The sequence below is a fragment of the Pinus tabuliformis genome, chromosome 8 (genome assembly GCF_031772625.1).
Source record: "Pinus tabuliformis cultivar Carrire ecotype Pingquan chromosome 8, CPIR1, whole genome shotgun sequence".
Classification (NCBI taxonomy): domain Eukaryota; kingdom Viridiplantae; phylum Streptophyta; class Pinopsida; order Pinales; family Pinaceae; genus Pinus; species Pinus tabuliformis.
This window is the reverse complement of record NC_142294.1, coordinates 724,434,039-724,444,740: the sequence shown is the minus strand read 5'-3', so window position 1 is coordinate 724,444,740 and position 10,702 is coordinate 724,434,039.

Sequence of the window (10,702 nt, the reverse complement as noted above, 5' to 3'; positions counted from 1 at the left end):
GTTAAACTTATTAGATATAATGTTATAAGTAAATTAAATTTTGATTATATTAATATAAATATGTTCATAAAATATATTAATATTTTAAATATATATAAACTTGGCATATAAATATTTTTAATTAATAAACACTATTTATCATATATTAATATTAATAAATATTTTTATTTATTACTAATTTATGATAGATTATAATGCTATAATAATGTAAATAATATTGAAATAATTTTATTTTTATTATATATTCTTATTGTAATAATAAGTGAAATTAATTGTAAAATTCTTTATAAGTACATATTATAATAGAAATAAGAAGGTAGATCTAAGTTGTCTTATGATATTATTTTATTTGTAAAACAAAGGATATTCTTTTACTTTGCAATTTAATTATCAAAGTTTATGAAGAGTCCTAGATTTTAGCTATGAGAAGTTGGGAGAAAAAAGAGAACGGCTTGTTCCCCCCTTCACCTAGGTTCAATTATTGCAAAGGGAGATGTTGACTCATTGTGATCAAACTAAAAGGGTAGACCACTATGGAAAGAGATCGACACACCTGTTGTGCATCGATCCTTGCTAAGCCATAAGTTTCTTATTGCATGTTGGGTTGCAAGTTGTTGGCATTAGTCTAGATGCTTGACAACCTTGGTGTTCATCGTTCCTTGCTAAGTCATAAGTTTGCTATTACATGTTAGGTTATAAGTTTTTGGCATTAGCCTACAGTTTATAGTGGCAACTAGTTGACTTTGAATTGGGCCTATGGTAATCTCTACCCCATCTAAATTTGACATTGTGAACTTTTAGGAGAAAACACATGTTCTTGAAACATGTTTTAATATAATAATAAGTACTTATCAAACTCTTAAACAATAATATTTTTAATAATTAAACTTTATTTTTTATATATAAGTGGGCATTTCCTATTATGCACAATTAGTTATAATATAATGGGCTAGAGTGATACAAATGTTTGCTTGACTCAGAAAACCAAAGCCTTCGTATCAGTTGACCCAAAGTACATGACTGATGGGCTATAGTATCATCAGGGAGAGTCCTTCTAATTAGGATGACAATCATAACTAGAAAATACATGAAAATTACAAAGCTCAACACCTTACATGAGTCTACTATCATGAAACTACAATATTTTCCTTTCTTTGGAATGACAAATGAAATTATGTGATGCATGAAGTTTCTTATCATCAGGATCCATAATGGCTCTTTATGGGTGGACATAGAGTACCCAATTCATGTTGATGACATTCAAAAACTCACTAGGTTGTCCTTGCATCCTCAAGATGTTTCAACAACATTCTAGACCACCTCAAAGCATGTCAAGAAAATGGGTGATGCCAATCTTTATGAAAAATATGGCACTAAATGCAAAGGTTGCGACGCTATCATTGCCTTATTAACAATGGAAGAGTTAAGTTTGCATGCTACATTATTCCAGGAAATGTCACATGACATTATACCAAAGAAGAATGCACATTAGACACCATTTCTTTGCTCAAGTTGAAGACATTGATAAGCAAATCCCTGGATTAGAGGAGGAGTCACACAAAGCTAAGACTACTCTCCAAAACATTCTGCCTATTGCCAAAACTAAATATATGCAAATACTCAATGGAAAACCTTACTCTCTTCGTGTGATGAAAAACCAATTGTAGATACTACACCTCACTTTATTCCCCATACTACTACCTTTCTCCATGAATGGAGGATTAGAGCAGTTTCAAAACTCAAGATTTGTAGAAAATTCCAAAGTTGGGTCCTCTATTTGAAGGAGAAGCATCTATATAGGGAGATGATACATTAGCAGTAGTTGCACAACCACAAGAAGGATCAATTGCACAAGAAATAGATTGAATCGAGGGTGAGTCAATATATTGTGGTCAGGGCCTATTGGGTCCTTTGTTTTTGGGAGAAAATTTGATCAATTTTAATAGAAAAAGATCCACAGAGATAAGCAGCACAAACATAGAAGAAAGTGGTTTAAAAAACCAAAAAGCAGCAAAAAGAAAGAAGAAAGTGGCAAGGGAGGAAAAAGAGCTAATACATTGGGACTCGCCAAGGTCGTGGAAGAAGGATCAAGAAGTTGAATTTGAAATAATCAAGTGAAAAGTGGACCAAGAAGTTGGATCTTATCAAGATGGTTAAGTCAAACCAAATCAAGTGAGCATAGACAAGATCAAAGGAGCAAAGCTATATATAGTTGCCAAGATGAAGCTACAAAGAAGGAGATGAAGAACAAACCTGTCTTGTTGTTGAAATGAGAACTGAAGTCCTTTGTTATGTATTTGGTTGTAATTTTGTCCATATAGTTGAAGAAGTCCTGAATAGATCTTGCGTAGCTTTTGTAGATCTCTGATGTAATAGTTTGGATTTTGGGGTTTAATAAAAGAATAATGTTGCGGGAATATATGTCTTTGATTATATATATTTGAACTTGTCATATCGAATGACCCTTTCAAAATTTTATAATTCTCTATTAACTCATATTTTGTATTATTTTGCTATCGTGTAAGTGTTATTTGAGGATCTGTCAATGTTTGTGGGATTGGAGTATAATTTAATTATTAGAAGGAATCTTGTTCCTTTCCAAAATCCCAACACATCACTTAGAAGTCTCAGCACGCCTCGGGTAAGACTTTTCTCCCATGTGGAGGAATGAAAATGTTGGGGTTGTGCTAAACTACGACAAACTCCTTTGTTGGCACCCTATGGTCGAACCCTGGGTCAACACTGAAAACTTTTCAACCAACAATTACAATACAAGTTTTCATCCAAGCTAGATGTGGCAATTGTACTAGGCATCAAACCATAGTACAGAGGAATTTTAATCCCAACCCATGCTTGTGGCAAATCATTCTTTAGTGTCGCTAAACCAAGTTAGGAATCAAATTTCAACCTAATGAAGGAGCATAAACATAACTAAGTCCTTATGACCTTATGAGTTGCATGAGAAGTCTACATTCCAGATGAAGACAACACTATGTAGAGTTCTTCTTCGAGATGGAAATAATTCATGAGATAGAGCATGATCACCTAAGGAAAACCACCTTCTGTATCTAAAGCCCCATCCCTACCATTTTTGTTCATGCTCTCCATCTTTGTCATCTTTGTCAAAACCATTAAGGAGGAGTAGACTTGTCTCCATGCAGAGCAAACCACAATGCCTGGAGAAAAAAAAATGAAAAGTGAAGTGAGTGTGTCAAAGAGTAGAGGGTTTTGCCTAAGTTTACCACTGGAAGTGAGATGGAGAGGGCATGCGCTCTTCATGTAGAGCCACACATTTCACAACCCCTGCTTAGTGGAAGGTGTGGAGAGTATTCATGAACCTAGTTGAAAGAAAATTAAATAAAATTAAAGCTAGAATCGCTTTAAAATAAAAATTTATTTCTATTTTAAACTTTTTTATTATTTATTTATTTAATTAGGTTCCTTTTATGATTCTAACATGTTGACTAGGTTTCTTCTCTCTACTTTTAGCATGTGCACTAATTGAACCATGAATACTCTAGGAACATTCACATCCCATCCTGAGAGTTGAGGAAAGCATCTACTTCAAGAAGCTCATGTTTCCTATTTGGGTTTGGTAGTTTCAAAATTTTCTTGAAAAATTTCAAATCCAAGAGAACTGAATTATTTTCTTGTAGAGCAACTTTAATATTTCTAGTCTTAGAATCAAAATGGCAGGCACACCAAGAAATGAATTCTTTGAAATCAAAGACCTCCAAAACACATGCAACATTAGTAAAACATGTAGTTCAAATTTTATTGTTGAACTTTTGCTTAGTCGTCAAATTCAATACCACTAGTATGCCATCGAGCAATGGAAGATTTATCATGTCGAGGGGGCGAATTAGTTGTATCCTCATGAAAGAATTACTCCTTTCTTTTACTCACTATCATTCTGTATTCCTTCAAAACACTTTGATATACATGATAGTTCTAGTGTTGTATTACAAATCTCATAGTTGTTTAAAATATCAGTTTATGGGTAACATTTATTAATACATCCCTTCATCTAGTAACACCTTCATCAGGACATGCAAGAATCATAATTGGTGTTAATTAATACATCCCTTCATCAAGTAACACCTTCATCAGGACATGCAAGAATCATAATTGGTGTTAATAATCAAGGACACGTGTTTCATGGAAGATTTGATTTTTATAACACCACCACATTTTTACCTTGAGGATCGAGCTTTCTTAAATGAGTTTTGAATTAGCTTCGTAGAGAGAAAAATGGGTATTTTTTTAATTCCACTAAGTATGGTTTGTAAGTGGGGAGACTTATTTTATAAGAGTATATGGTATCATAGTGTGAAACATTCATATGTGTGAAGATATAGGAGTGTGAAAAATGTGATGTGTGGAAGGATAGGAAGCAAGGAGACTTGAATGCGCGAAGAAATAGTTATGCACAGAAATGGGTATGTGAAGAAGAGATTATGGACTATATACTGCACACTAACAAAATATGACTAACTATAAAAGTAATGTGGGAACAACTATATGTGTAGGCTTAAAGCAGAAAGTGTGTGAAGTGCAAAGTTCTTGTTTAGGTGATAAATTTCCACACAAAGGCTTGAAACATATAACTAAATATGGAAGTGTTAATAAATTCCATTATCACAACTACCAAAAAAAAATCAACAACACAATATACTCTAAAAATAAAAAATAACATTTCAAAAAACTGACAAAGCAACACTAAATGTATTTCTATCTAAACATTTATTTTATAAAAGCTTTATTTTCCTTTATTATATTTTTTTCAAGCAAAAAATTACATTCACACATAAAAATTTTATTTTCTTATTTACTTTAATTTTATTATAATTTTTTCTTAAAATAACCATACATATATGCTTCTTGTTTTATGAAATTAAATTTTTATTTTCTTATTTACTTTATTTTTATTATAATTTTTTCCTAGAATAACCATGTCCTTGTCACTACTCCAAAATAAAGAACTACACAATATACCAAAGATATTATATATCATTTCAAAAAATAATAAAACCACCTCAAATATTTTGAAAAAATTATATTTTTCTATCTTACTTTTTTTTAAATAACAAAAGAGTATATTCATACCAATATTCTCTTACTTCATAAGATTATGTTCTCTTATTATTTAATTTATTAATTTTATCAATGGAATAGTTATGAATATTTTAATAATAAAAAATAAGTTAAAAATATTTTAATAATAAAAATAAATAAATTAATTTTTATTTTACTTTTATAAATTTAATTAAAAAATATTATTATTTAAAAGTTTGATAAATATTTATTTTATATTAAAACATGTTTATTAACCAAAAACCATTTATTTATTTATAACTTATTTTAAAATTAAAATATGCACTCTTGAATTTTTTATCAATAAAAAAACTTCAATGCATATTGGTTATAGCAATACTTTCCTATAATATTGTTCCTGTTCTGTACTGTAAAATAACAGTTATGAAATAGAAACTTTGAGAGGCATAAAAATGACTAAAATTTTAAATTATTAATGATGTTTTTGAACCAGAGTCATGAGCACGGTAATATAATTTATTTTAAATAATAATTTTGAACATTTCAAAAAGTTTAATGAAGGTTGTTCGACGTGTAAGATTCTTGCCTCATTTTCAATGTCACGGGTTTACTCATATGGCAACGAACACTCGGATATTGTAAGTTAGGACAATCAAGGGTATTAAATATTTCTAATTGGTTTAGAATTATTTAAGTGGTTCATTATCAGGACAAGATCCGAAGTCATATCATGGCAATAGAATAAATAGTGATGAAGAGATAATTATTTCCACTGTTAGAGATTAATGGCTAGTTTTGACTAATTAATAAAAAATATTATAATTAATGAATGACGATCTTAACTAGAAAATGGTTGTTAATTTTAATCAATTTTAAGACTTTTTTTAAATACTCCACTAACCATGAAGTCGATTCAAATATTCATTAACTTTAGAATAAGTGTGAACTAAAAAGTTGAAAATTTATATTTATCTAAAATTATGATGATTAGATATGATAATATATTTGATAATTTTTAAATGAAAAGTTAACCAAGACAAGAATGTAAGACATATAGGTTATATATTATGAAATTGGTTAACTAGTAATTATAAATTTGAAATATAAACTTTTAGGAAATGTGATTATTTATTGGAAATTTGTAATTATGAAATTGAAAGTATTGAAAATTTAGATGAGTTATCTTGTTTTGGAGTGAGATGTAATTTAAAAAAAAAAAAAAAGACATCATTTCTTATTTGAGTGTGCAAGATAATCTATTTTTCTTTATTTAAAATTAAGAAAAAAAATCTTTATATTAGTATTTATATTTACACAAAATTATAAATTGATACAAAACAACAGTGATTTAGTAATATATTTTTAATGATAAAAGATGAAATTGTTCACACATTAAATTAATGATGATGTCTTCAATTGATTTTAACATTAATGTCATGTGTTAAGTGTGAAATATACTAGACATAAATTTAGTTTTAAATTAATTTCTAAAATAATATAATAGAAAATAATGAAATATAAAGCATTGATTTGCTAGCATGTTCCTTGCATGATGTTGATTTTGTTTTTAATGAAATTATCTGAAAAGACCATTTAATTCATGCATGTGGAGCCCAATTTCCCAAAAGAATCCATACTTAACATATTATAATTTGCTCGCCCTCTCCAAAGTCAAAAAATTTAATTGACAAAAAGGCAATAAGTCTAAGTTGTTGTTTATAAGGCACATTCCACAATATCATTATAATTGCACGTGACCTTTTTTTACCAGGAAAAATATTATTAAATGTGATTTGTGAGGTTTGTGACAATGAGTATTATGTTTTACAATCTACTTTTACTCTCCTACTTATTATTCTATTAGCATAGGAATACAAATTTATGATAAGACCTTTGTACCTTTGGCTTATTAATTGATAAGACCTTTGTACTTCTGGCTCATTAATTTATGCATTGAGCAATAACATGTTGAATCTGATGGCCAATCAGATTGTAGAAAATTAAATTAAAATATTGTAAAAAAATATTAAATTTCAATGTGCAAAGTAAAACTATGGAAAATTTACAAATATTTTTAGTCAACCCTAAACTAATATAAATTTGACCACAAATTGAATGCAATATCCCATGCCTACGGCAAGGATAATAAGCTAGAACTAAATAAATAATTAAATAAATATAAAGCTTTGACTAATCAAACTTCTAAAATTGACTAAATCAATAACTCATTTTTACAATAATGTTACAAAATTATAATTAAATATTTTAATTATTTAAACATTAACTATAAATAATAATTTTGTTTAATTGCTCGCGGGGCTTTGGATTGACGGTGAATGGGTGCGCTGTTAAGGCACTCCTTGCGATAGGTCACCGGTTCAAATCCCCCGTGGGTACTTAGGTTAGTCTAAAAAAATGTTTAATTATATTTAATTATTAAGATTAATCCATAATATTGTTTAAACAATATTAATGTAAAACATACTCAACCAATCATTAAATATGGTTGACTCATTTTGAAATATTGCATCAATTATCTACCATTGCCATGACACCCGAACGTGACAACACTTATTCTTCTTTAACAATTTGAAGGAAGTTCGTACATGTTTTTCATAATAATTGTTACCTCTCACAAGGAAGGTCGTACCTGGTTTTCCATATTACCTTGCAACAACTTTTTCACCATACATGGATACTAATGTATAGATAATGTTGTAGATACAAATGCTCATGCCTTTATGGTCTTTAAATGTAATCCATTGTTTTTATAATGTCGAGTGCATATTTCTATGGTTGTAGAGTAAAGTTGTATAAAAATAATTAATAATAAAAAGACAATACTATATGTATAATTAAAAATTTGATTGTACAACCAAAATACATATATAATTATTGCAAAATAAAAAGTGAATCAATCAAATTTCAAATAAATATATTAAAAAATAAATAAATAAATCTATGGTTAACCTATAGAGAAAAGTGTTTTTTTTTTTTAAAACAAACTAATGACTAATCAAAACAAAAACTGAATACAATAATAACATATAAATATCGTAAAGAAGAATTACTATATCAATATGTGCTTCAATAAATATGGTAAAGAATTACTGGCGATAATAATTGGAAACTTGAAAGTACTAATTAAAAATAGAAAACAATGACCACACATTTTAAAATTATTTGTATGCATTGAAACGAGGTGTTCTATAGTATGGTTTGGTAGGGAGGAGACAAGTGGCTGATAAGCTGTTTTATAATTTAGAATAGGAAGATGTTTTCCTATAACATTTTTTTTTAATATTTGATAGGAAGGAATTAATACATGATATTAAATATTAAGGAATTGTATTTTTTTTTTTATATAGATTTGGATTAAAATGGATTTATGTTTATAACAATGTACAATGATGATTCAAATTTATTATATATTTTATTCATTTGCATATATTAATAATGATTCAAATTTATTATATATTTTATTCATTTGCATATATTAATAGTATATAGTCATATTTTAAATCTATTACATATTTCATTTAACAATGAATATACTATTACGAAGAATAACACTAGCATAAAATTTTGCAACAAGAGGAGATGATACAAAATCTCATGTATCATTTGTGTGTGATACTTAGAAGAGTATTTCATTAATCATAGGAAAAGTTACATGTAGCTTGGCTTTTCAAAGTTTGAAAACTGTCATTTATTGCAAAAGGACTACAAATCTTGGCCAATCAACCAAAAATACTAGTAAATATACTAATCAATAGTAAACTATCAAAAGCGACAATGACATAAACTACAACAAGAGCATATTTATCCTTTGAAAATTTATGATGAAAACTTTAGGGTTTTTTGGGTTGAGAAGGAGGAAATGCCTCTGACATTGGCATGACTTTCCTAGAGCTAACTAACTTTTCTCCATCTTCTTGGATCAAGGGTGTATTTCTCTTGCATCCCTTTTTCTATCCTCCTTGATCATATTGCGGGGGGGGGGGGTCTTTGAAATATTTCATATGAATACCTAAATGGAGACTTGAAGAACTTGAAACATATTGATTGTTATCTATTTGAATCTTAGATTTGAGATATTCTCTCTAAATAGTATTTGATATGATGTTCTGGCATGGATTTTGGATCTTTATCGAGGTGGGCCTCTTCCAAAGAAATCATTAGGCATGGATCATCAATATCCATGTCATCTAGGAGGTCTTAAGTCTCATCCTCTTCCATTACTGAGCTAATTGACTACTTTGGTAGAGAATTTTGTTGATTACCTTATGGATTCTTTTCATGGGGCTCTATTGGAGGTGGAAAAGATTTCAAAATACTTCCAACAACTGGCTAGGGGATTGATTGATTATTTTCTTGAGTGAGGGTCTCATCTAGAGAGAAGAGAGACATGAACCTTTTTCCAGATCTGGGATTTTGACCACAATTTGGGGTCCCCTAGGGTCTCAAATTCATTTTCCTTTGGGGAAAATTTTCAAAATACTCTTACTCTTTATGAGTTGATTGATGGTGGTAAATCCTTTGCAATCATAGGACAATCTCTAAAAATATGTCCATATCATGACCATGCCTGCATATAAATGGGACATCTTCACAATCCGATATTTGTTTCCAAATATCATCCTGATAATAAATGTCTATTGAAGCTAGAAGAGGTTGTGAAATATTCATATAGACACATATCCTTGCATAGGATGTGTATCTAGCTCTCTTATTTGCCTCATAAATCTTGATAAAACTACCAATGGCATCACCAATTCCTTTAGAAGAGAAAATAGCAAAACCCATACCAGGGAAGTAATGAAGTCTTCTTTCTCAGGATTGTACCTCTCTTTCCAAATTGCATGAAGAGCCCAACATTAGTAAAAAATTAAAGCCCTCCCAAAACCCTCATTCTATCCTCTAAGCTAGAAAATGTTACCGTGAAGAATCCTTTTACTCCTAGATCCAAATCTATTTGTCCCTTGAGCATGATATTGCATATATTGGTCGTATTCTATAATCTTGTTGGATTTGACCTTATACTTTGGATCTTACACTTCTTTTGGCAGGAAATGCCCTTGACTTTTATTTTTCCAAAACGCTCCAAGCAGTGGTTTCTATAAGTGACCAAAATCTCTATTTCTTCCAACTGAGCTTTGAAAAGAACGTGAATGATGACGAGTTTAGGAGGGATTGTCGGCTGACCCAACTTCCTCCGAACTCCTAAAACAATCTGGCTAAAAGAGGGGATCAATCCCCCTCCCACAAAACTAGCCATGAACAACTATGTAGAAGAAACACTAAGAAAGAGCCTTATATCCACATCTCAATTTCTATTTTCTCCTTATAATGTTTACTCTTAACCTAGATATCATATTCTTTTCATATTCAAATGATAAATTGTAAGATTTCCAAATAATATAATTTTCAATTAATTTCCCTTCAATATCATCTCCCTTCAAAACAACTCTTACCATGTTATTATGAAAAATTCAGGCATAAGCTCATCTAATAACCTTTACAAGTTTTTGATATATTTATTTTCAATATTTTTTAATATATTTATTAAAAAACTATATTAATTTCATTTTCCTTAATTTTTTTTGAAATTTCATAAATATAATTCTCCTAACTCCCTACTCCGATT